General features: G+C 41.9%; 1 long non-coding RNA gene across 1 annotated transcript; it reads left to right on the forward strand.

Moving 5' to 3' along the window:
* The first annotated feature begins 9,015 nt into the window (after window positions 1-9,015).
* LOC120055570 lies at window positions 9,016-9,396 on the forward strand. Its single transcript, XR_005477702.1, has 2 exons — window positions 9,016-9,090; window positions 9,251-9,396. It is a non-coding gene; the product is annotated as an uncharacterized LOC120055570 (long non-coding RNA).
* The last annotated feature ends 1,796 nt before the right edge of the window (window positions 9,397-11,192 follow it).

The following is an 11,192-nucleotide window of genomic DNA, read 5'->3' on the forward strand; positions in this document are numbered from 1 at the left end:
TTTTACTGTCCCCAGCACATGGTGCACCTGTGTAATGATCATGCTGTTTAATGAGCTTCTTGATATGCCACACCCGTCAGGTCGATGGATTGTCTTGGCAAAGGAGAAATGCTCACTAACAGAGATGTAAACAAATTTGAGCGAAATAAGCTTTTTGTGCATCTGGAAAATGTCTGGGATTTTTTGTTTCAGATCATGAAACATGGGACCAACACTACAGTACATGTTGCGTTTATATTTTTGCTCAGTGTACATTATGACTATGTAGGTGGATTTAACCAATCAGCCTATTAGTGGTATGGCAGTGACACTGAACAACAAACAGTGAGGAACACATGAAGCCTACATACTGTTAGGTCTACACTGGCATGTCATAATTATAATGTGACACCTGTCATAACTAGTTGTGTCAGATTGTATTAATTATATGACATCACACTGTTGTGATTCTGGCATCAGCCTAATTGAATGGATTCCAGGTGTTCTGTTAGCTTCCATTCTGACAGCAAGTACCAGCAAGACTGTTGACTGGAATCATCAGCTACCTTCCAGATAGGCCTCTAACCATCCACATAGAGCAGAATGAACAACACATAAAAGGTAAGAGTGCCACCTAGTGGTTGTGAAAATTAAATGTGAAATTGCAACGTAATGAGACATTTCCAATGGCCTCATGGTCAGGTGCGTCATTTATAAGCATTGCGCAAATGTTTAATTAAATATCTGCGTGTGGCATTTCTAAAAAGACTTAACACACACAAAAACATTGAGATTTATAAACTTGGCGCACGCCATACATACGCATGTTTCCCTTATAAATCAGACCCGACATAAAACTGCGCATGTGAACGAGCATTATAACTCCGCCTGAATAACGCCCATCATTTACCTTTTATGCCTACAATAACGCCCTTATTTGCTGTTTTGGAAAGTATTAGAATTAGGCCAAGACAGTAGGCTAGCTAAAGGAAATAGCCATTTTAAACTTGATCAAATGTATTTGGATGTGTTGGCAGAATGTTTCCTTGTGACCTGCTGTGTCTGACGTCTTTGAATGCCTGTAAACAGATAGTTTGAATTCAAATGTTTTGCATTTACTTTTTCCGAACCTAAATATGCTGCACTGCCCACGAATTCTGAAACAATATTGTCTACTCGTACAGGTGCAGGCATGTTTTAAACGTTGCATATGCTCAAAATATTCCCCCAAAACATGCGTGCATAATTTTTCAAGCAAAGGTTGCCATTTATAAAGACTGAACTTGACCTGAGAATGTGCTTATCCTCCTGCAAACTTTAGATCATCCTGCAGTCTAAACACTTAAAAGACACACCCTATCCCCTCAGCCCTCAAAATAAGTGGACACTTCTGATGACGTATCATGACGTCTGATAAGTATACACTTGCAGGGCAAGGAGCAATGGGTGAGGGAGGAAGGAATGATTTTAAATGGACCACCCTTGGCCGGAAATGCGCCACTCGTTCATCCCGCGATGATTGTGTTTTCAGCCACCTGTCGCTTGTGGGTGCTTTATATGCGCTACAGTCAATTATGAGTGCATGTCTACTTATATTAAATATATAATTATGAATATACGCCTACTGTATGACAGCTAGCAAATGGATTAGCTAACTAACGTTAGGCTGCCTAGCTGGAACATCTGAAGAAGGAAAATATTTTATTTCTACAATTTTCAAAAGAACCAAACAAAAACATATTTACTTTTTACGAGACGCTTGTGTCGTCATGTGCATTAGTAGCCCAATTTCTAACTTATTTGCATTCGTTTTTACTTACACTTGTGTTCTATTCTGTTAATTACTGATGCCCTCTTTAAGAATGGAGCACCCTTGGTCATGGCAGTGTTGTTCTATGTTATTCTTGTACTAACTCTGTTTAGTAAATGTGAAGCTCCAGTTCACTTCCTTGTATTCGGAGTCTTTCTGATGATATAAATAAGTAATAAGAGCTAAGACACTGCAATGACGATGGGGATGATTACCTGCAGTTTGCATCACGAATGCAGATGGAGCTCGTAGGAAGAGAGGACGATTTTGACCCTGTATCACAACAGCTAGCAAGCAGTGACGACGAGGGGAGAGCTGACGAGAAGGAGGCGGCAGATCAAAGACCCGTGGAGGTAAAGAGAATGGCTAGCATCGGGAAAATAGATGTGTTGGATGACACGCAAGAAAACTGGGCAACTTACATAGAACGACTGGAACAGTACTTCATTGCAAACAACATTGCTGATAACAAGAGAGAACCAGCATTGTTGTGTTTAATTGGCCCAAAAACGTACAGTTTGCTAAGATATGACTGCCCCTCTGAAGCCCTCCAATAAAACATTCACAGAGATTGTGGAGATATTGCAAAATCACCTAAACCACTCCTCATCGCGGAACGTTTTCTTCTCCACAAGAGAGATCAGAATGAGGGGGAGGGTGTTAGTACATATGTAGCCGAGTTGAAGAAACTTTCTGAGCATTGCCCGTTTGGAGAGAACCTAAATGACACATTATACAAATCATTAAAATCCAGACGGAAAATATTTACACAAGAAGCAACCTAATATCACACAGTCAAACTCTCAGTCATTTAGTAAGTTCACCATTCTAGATTTGTTTGTGGACTGAAACATGAACACATTCAAAAACGTTTGCTCACAGAATCAGATCTCACTTTTGCAAAGGCTGTTGAAATCTCGACCAAATATGCAATTGAGTTGCAAAGTAAAATAAATAGTGACCTATCACAAACTACCCTGCACAAGTTTTCACGCAGCCGACAGCGCCCCCGTGTGGCCGAAGAATGCAACAGGCGTGACAGAGATGGTCACAGAGCAGAGGACTGTCGTTTCAAAGAGCATGAGAGCAAAATTCAGTCACAATAGGAAAACTGAGAAAATGAAAGGGTCTCTGAATGCACTAGCAGAGAACAGTGGAAGTGATTCAGATGAACAATTAATTGGTACAATGGAGGTAAACACAGTGACATCTCCCAGCAGTAGCATAATATGGGTGACAGCAGAAAACGAAGGCAAACCCCTCAAAGTGGAGCTGGACACAGGATCTGCAGTGTCTATAATTTCCACGACTGTTTACAATGAGAACTTCAAGGCTATCAAGCTGAAGAATACAAATGTGTTGCTGAAGACCTACTCAGGAGAGAGATTGAGCCCAATGGGTGCATTGCAGGTCAGAGTGAGAAAGTGGACAGAAGCGAATGGGCCACACCCATTGTCCTTATTGTAAAGAAAGACAGGTCTGTTAGAATGTGTGCATGTGTACCAATACCCCATGCCACGTCTGAATGACATCTTTACTGCACTAGCTGGTGGGAAACACTTCAGTAAAATCAACCTGAAACCAACTTACCTGCAGCTATTGGTTGAAGAGAGCTCCAAACAGTACCTGACAATAAAAACACAAAGGTCTATACAGGTATAACCACCTGGTTTTTGGCATTGCATCGGCCCCAGCCGTTTAGCAATGAACTATTGACCAGATTTTGCAAGGAATCCCAGGAACCCAGTGTATCCTGGATGACATAATCATAACAGGACGCACAGACAAAGAGCACCTGGCTAACCTGGAAAAGGTCCTGAGAAGACTGAAAGAGTATGGGCTACAGGCAAACTTACAGAAGTGTGAGTTCTTTAAAGACAAGATTGTCTTCTGTGGACATGAAATCGACCGCAATGGATTGCACAAAAGACAGAACAAAATCGATGCAGTTGTACAGGCACCACGACCGCAAAATATCACAGAAGTGAGATCTTTCAAAGGACTGATCAATTACTGCAGAAGACTCCTCCCAAACCATTCAGTATTTCTCCAGCCTCTCAATCATCTCCTGGAAAAGAATAAGACATGGCAGTGGACAGGATAGTCTGAAAATGCGTTTCTTGAGGCAAAACGGCTCATCACATCTGAACAGGTCCTGATGCATTACGACCCCGAACTGCCAGTGAAGTTGGCTTGTTATGCGTCCCCTTATGGCTTAGGGGCTATCCTTTCACATACACTGAAAGATGGGTCAGAGAGGCCAGTGGCATTTGTGTCACGAACATTGAATGATGCAGAGAATAACTACTCACAAATCGACAAAGAAGTACTGGTACTTGTGTGGGGCGTCAAGAAATTCCACGCATACCTATATGGCAAGCGTTTCACACTGGTTACGGATCACCAGCCATTGCTTTCCATTTTCTGTCCAAAGAAAGGCATTCCGGCAATGACATCGGCCAGGTTACAGTGATACGCCTTGTTCCTTGTCAGTCATATGTATGACATTGAGTTTAAGCCATTGTCCCTCCACACAAATGCAGATGAATTATCCATACTGCCCTGTACAAGAGAAAGACAAAGGAGTGTGGATGCAGTGGACATTTTCCATACCTCTCAGCTCGAGGCACTACCGGTCACAAGCACAGTTATCAAACAGGAGACAAGGAAAGATGTGACCTTGTCAAAAGTATACACCTACACCATGTTAGGATGGCCAGCTACTGGCAGAAAGGAGCTGACTCCGTATTTCCAGCGGAGAAACAAAATTACAACGTACCAAGGATGTTTGATGTGGGGAATGAGAGTCATGATACCCCAGAAATTCCAACATCAAGTTTTGCAGGAACTTCATGAAGGTCATGTTGGAATTGTCAAAATGAAGCTGCTCGCAAGGAGACACTTTTGGTAGCCTGGTTTGGATCAACAGATAGAAAACATGGCAAAGAACTGTAGCGGATGTTTGGAAATCCATCACAGACCTGCTCCTGTCCCAGTCATTTTTGTTCAGTAAAATAAATATACACTGCTCAAAAAAATAAAGGGAACACTTAAACAACACAATGTAACTCCAAGTCAATCACACTTCTGTGAAATCAAACTATCCACTTAGGAAGCAACACTGATTGACAATAAATTTCACATGCTGTTGTGCAAATGGAATAGACAACAGGTGGAAATTATAGGCAATTAGCAAGACACCCCCAATAAAGGAGTGGTTTTGCAGGTGGTGACCACAGACCACTTCTCAGTTCCTATGCTTCCTGGCTGATGTTTTGGTCACTTTTGAATGCTGGCGGTGCTTTCACTCTAGTGGTAGCATGAGACGGAGTCTACAACCCACACAAGTGGCTCAGGTAGTGCAGCTCATCCAGGATGGCACATCAATGCGAGCTGTGGCAAGAAGGTTTGCTGTGTCTGTCAGCGTAGTGTCCAGAGCATGGAGGCGCTACCAGGAGACAGGCCAGTACATCAGGAGACGTGGAGGAGGCCGTAGGAGGGCAACAACCCAGCAGCAGGACCGCTACCTCCGCCTTTGTGCAAGGAGGAGCACTACCAGAGCCCTGCAAAATGACCTCCAGCAGGCCACAAATGTGCATGTGTCTGCTCAAACGGTCAGAAACAGACTCCATGAGGGTGGTATGAGGGCCCGACGTCCACAGGTGGGGGTTGTGCTTACAGCCCAACACCGTGCAGGACGTTTGGCATTTGCCAGAGAACACCAAGATTGGCAAATTCGCCACTGCCGCTCTGTGCTCTTCACAGATGAAAGCAGGTTCACACTGAGCACATGAGCACATGTGACAGACGTGACAGAGTCTGGAGACGCCGTGGAGAACGTTCTGCTGCCTGCAACATCCTCCAGCATGACCGGTTTGGCGGTGGGACAGTCATGGTGTGGGGTGGCATTTCTTTGGGGGGCCGCACAGCCCTCCATGTGCTCGCCAGAGGTAGCCTGACTGCCATTAGGTACCGAGATGAGATCCTCAGACCCCTTGTGAGACCATATGCTGGTGCGGTTGGCCCTGGGTTCCTCCTAATGCAAGACAATGCTAGACCTCATGTGGCTGGAGTGTGTCAGCAGTTCCTGCAAGAGGAAGGCATTGATGCTATGGACTGGCCCGCCCGTTCCCCAGACCTGAATCCAATTGAGCACATCTGGGACATCATGTCTCGCTCCATCCACCAACGCCACGTTGCACCACAGACTGTCCAGGAGTTGGCGGATGCTTTAGTCCAGGTCTGGGAGGAGATCCCTCAGGAGACCATCCGCCACCTCATCAGGAGCATGCCCAGGCGTTGTAGGGAGGTCATACAGGCACGTGGAGGCCACACACACTACTGAGCCTCATTTTGACTTGTTTTAAGAACATTACATCAAAGTTGGATCAGCCTGTAGTGTGGTTTTCCACTTTAATTTTGAGTGTGACTCCAAATCCAGACCTCCATGGGTTGATAAATTTGATTTCCATTGATAATTTTTGTGTGATTTTGTTGTCAGCACATTCAACTATGAAAAGAAAAAAGTATTTAATAAGAATATTTCATTCATTCAGATCTAGGATGTGTTATTTTAGTGTTCCCTTTACTTTTTTGAGCAGTGTATAATGTCTTGACCTAATTCCAATACCTTTAAAGTATTCAGCAAATAAGGGCGTTATTGTCACCATAAAAGGTGAATGATGGGCGTTTTTCAGGCGGAGTTATAATGCTCGTTCACGTGTGCACGACAGGTCTGATTTATAACAGGAAACATGTACAACAGGTCTGATTTATAACGGGAAACATGCACAACAGGTCTGATTTATAACGGGAAACATGTACAACAGGTCTGATTTATAACGGGAAACATGTACAACAGGTCTGATTCATAACGGGAAACATGCAAATGTATGGCGTGCGCCAAGTTTATGAATCCCAATATTTCTTTGTGTACAGTCTTTTCAGAAATAGTGCATGTAGATATTTAGTGTAAAATGTACACAAAGATTATAAATGAGGCCCCAGGTCCTTCATATTATGTCCTTACGGTGAACTAAAAATAATTTTTAAGTGCATCATTCAGGTCAGGCAAGTTGCAACATGGGACTTTTCTTCTGAAATCCTCTCAAGTCAAAGCATATACTAATGTGGATACTGAGTAAAAAGTTATGCTCATGAATCATGAATAAAATGTCAATAGTGTCTAATTCACTTTGATATTTGGATACTTTAGATTTGATACATTGATTTGGCCACAACTTGTACAAGTAATGCTGTATTTCAAAAAACCCTACTTCACAGACAACAAAAACAGCAATACTGAAGCGTATGGTACTGTAGGCCTATCTTTCAATACATTCAGGGCCGTCTGATTAGTTCAGAAACCGATGAGTTGGGCCAGAGCAAGAACACACATGAGTAATGCGGCGGTTTGAAAATGTGTCATTGGCTTTGACACTCTGATTGGTTAGAGACGATCCAATCGCTGATGACTTTGTTTTATACAACACACCTCATTTTGACTTCACCACAAATTACTTCAATGATGGTAGTCTCAGACTAAAGTACGTAGCAACAGAGATCTGTACATAATGACGAAATGTCTCCACCCTAACAATGGGAGTTATTGTCCCAAAGGTGGGAAGCCAGGCCACAGGTTTAGGTCCAAAATAAGCCCATAGAAACGCATTGGGTTTATTTTGGACAGATTTTGGCCAGAGTGAAACCTCTCACCTCTCCCTCTCTGGTAGGGAATGACAGAGCAGCAGAATAATTTAGTGTGAGTCGTCAGGCTAGGTCAAAGCCACCAGATGTTTAAGAGGTCACAGAGAGAGCTCCTGCAGTGCATTGTGGGAGATTCTCAATTGCATACTCCTCGTTCCTCGCCTCCTTTTCAAAATTCATGGGAGGAGAAGGTCAAAGGGGAGAGACCTCTGGCTTTCTCATCTAATGTTTTTTGAGAAGGAATGCAATTGAGATTCTCCTCCTGTAAGTTGAAAGCAGTCACTCCATGGTGGACTGAGATGCAGTGGCGTGTATTCATGGATGCCAAGGGAAGCCAGGCTCCACAAACAATTGACCAAAAAATATAAAATACATCTTTCTTCTCTGTGTTTTCATAATATTCCTTCAATTCGCAAGAGGCTGATTGTATCTCACCGGAGAAAGCATCCGAGAGAACAAAACATCACCCCTCTGTCTCTGTCTGTGTAGGCCATCTACTGTATCTACTGTCTGGTCATAAAGGTCACAAAGAGTATGACATTGTTGCCGCCCATAGCATTGAATGCAAGGGAAGCCAGCGAGAATTTGGCCTCCCTTGATAATAAAAAAAAAAATGGTATATCCAATCAGCTAAACTGAGTGAGCTCAACTGTGAATGGTCCTGGCACATGTCAAGCCAGTTTGGATTTGGCTTCACTACCATCACATCGCATAAAGAGAAATACGTAATTGACAGAAACAACTTGAATTGTTGCATCTCGTTGTGTTGTTGTCCTTTGGTGGCTAGTTAATGGGCTAAAATTGTCCCTTTCCTAAATTAGCCATGGATGGAGATAGGGATTTGGTTTAACTTCATTCTCCATACTGGCCAATGATTATAACGGTGATTCTGATCCAATCATACATTTATACATTGTGCCCCTGGACTGAAAGGATGGAAGTTCAATATGTAGCTAGATGTGGAAGGCTAATGTTAACTTGCTAACGTTGCCCATGAAAGGAAATTAGGCTAGAGAGCAAGCATTTTAGCCAGGTAGCCTAGGACAACAAAAAATATAAGTGTGTACTGTATGACAGACTCATAGACCGTTTCGTCAACATGAAAGAGAGGAGGATGGCATTGGCATTTCTCTACAAGTAGGGTGAGTCATGTTTTTCTACTTGAACAAACACACACACACACACACACACACACACACACACACACACACACACACACACACACACACACACACACACACACACACACACACACACACACACACAAACACAAATCGCAACCATTGTCAGCCACATCCTATTTATCTCACGTTGACTGTAATAAATTGTTTTAGGTATATTTTAGTTGTCACTGTGTTAGACTAACCATAGATGATTTGAAATAGTGCTGGAATAGTGGAGGCAGCTACTGTTTTCTTTGCGACTTGCGGTAACTCTCCGTGGTTCTAAATCAATAGTTGTTTAGTAGTTCAAAAATGACAGAAACATTGACTTGCTTGACCATGCTGTAGGTCATGTAACTGTTTGATACATGCAATATGCTTTGTGGACTTCACCGGATAGAGGTTGCTCTCCTATTTTGTGATGAAAAAAAGGTGAGGTTGAATTTATTCTGCCACATTGTCTTCTTATTGTCTCGGCCTTAGGCCTATATATCATGGTCGTAAGGCATATGAACTAACAGGTTATAAAGCAAACAACGCAATTATCACAACACATAGGTTGTAATATGGCTTTTTTTTCTGGCTTCCCCAGTGATTTTACCCACGCACCACTGCTGCTGAGATGCAGCAGCCAAGTGCCCTCAGAGTCTCTCTTGGAGGACGACAACGAACACCCTAGATTGTTTTCAGAGTATGCAGAAAACTAATTACAAGCAATAAATTAATTTCACGCTGTCACTTTAGAGTTAATTGCGTCTTTACAGAACTGACTGGAAGCGATGGTTCATGCGGTGATAAGAGTGGACAACGTGTTATATTAATTTATGCATCAATGGCATTCCCTCGCTGAAGGTTGCACTTCATGCTCCTTAAAGGAACGCCCTAAACCTATTTTAATTGCTGCTGAAGTATTTCAGTCATACATCTTATGTGGCCTCTCTATAGCCTATAAATAGCCATATGTGTCCTTAAATGTTTAGATTGCCTCAGCCATAAGGAAAGTTTGCCACCCACTGTGTTCTAAAGGTTGTAGTCTAATAAAACGCTGCAGGGAAAGATCAACTGAAGCATCTCTTAATCATCCTGACAGAGTCTGCTTGCCTCGCTTCAACCTCTCACCTATGAGGCAGCCATTTTGACCTGAGGTGGTACATTTTACACAAGCCGGGTGTATATAACTGTTGTTACCAGGTAACCCTGACAATAAGGCTTCCAGAGGTACACATGATGTTGGGGTCATTGGAAATGAATGTGTCCACTTCAGTCACTGGTGTCAGTTATGCAAAGCGGACAAAAACAAAAACAACGCACATTTTGACAGTTGTGTCATGCACAGAAAAAGTTTTGAGGAGGCACATATGGCCCCTCAGTTTCAGTGTGCAATGGCCCTTCAGTTTGGCCCCTCAGTTTGTGTGCAATGGCCCTTCAGTTTGGCCCCTCAGTTTCAGTGTGCAATGGCCCTTCAATTTGGCCCCTCAGTTTCAGTGAGCAACAAAGTGGTGTACGAAGTGGTTCTGTGTACAAATAGGAAGGGAATGCTTACTTGGACAATGCTTGCCAAGAACGTAATTTGAAGAAGAAAACACGTATTTAAAATAAATACAATAAGAATTGATTATGGTATTTAATAATAAAATGTTTTAGGTCAATCATTGTCTTATCTAAGCACAGTTTTAATATAACTAGGGAGCATAAAAACATTCTGCTGTGGATATTTGGCTTCAAGTTATTTGTAAGTCTGTACTTAGAATGCTTTCTTATTACATTTGGGTCAACTGCTCATTTATATTATTTCTAAACGCAGAGGAACTTGTGAAGTCATTTTTGTGGATAAAAAAAAGAAAAAGAGTCAAGTAACTTTTCAAGATACAACTAATTGGCTCCTGTGGGAATTTAAGCAGAAATCATTGATGTGACTGCTCTTCTCACAACTCTCTAGCAAGGCTCTTTCACATGAAAGAAAGACTCCTTTTTATTTCATAATCCTCTCATAATTATGACAGTAATTGTAATCTTACCAGATAACACAGTTGTATTTTAACACATTTCACTGTTTGATCATTGTAAGGAACTTGTTCATAGTTTTTCCATTAATTTCCATTCCCTTTTTACTGTCCACTGCCATCTTTGATATTCATCCCCCAATATGACTTGACAGATGTTCCAATCTGGACCTTCTAATTATATATCTCAAAGACATCCTCAGAGTAATTCGAATCAAATTGAGAATTGATAACTTAATATTTCCTATGCTGAAACACATCATTCAAACATAGTACTACTTTCTTCAAATATGCCTAGGCTGTATAATGATTTGAATCACTGTTAAATTGAAACCTCCCATTAAAAATGGGCCTTTGTCAAAACAGTTATGGTGAGGGAACCACTTTCTATTAGTAGGGTTGACTATATTTGTGTTACACTTTCAGATCATCTTATGTACACTATCGTTCAAAAGTTTGGGGTCACTGAGAAATGTCCTTGTTTTTGAAAGAAAAGCACATTTTTGTCCATTAAAATAACATAAAATTGAT

This window comes from Salvelinus namaycush, chromosome 11 (genome assembly GCF_016432855.1).
Source record: "Salvelinus namaycush isolate Seneca chromosome 11, SaNama_1.0, whole genome shotgun sequence".
Classification (NCBI taxonomy): Eukaryota; Metazoa; Chordata; class Actinopteri; order Salmoniformes; family Salmonidae; genus Salvelinus; species Salvelinus namaycush.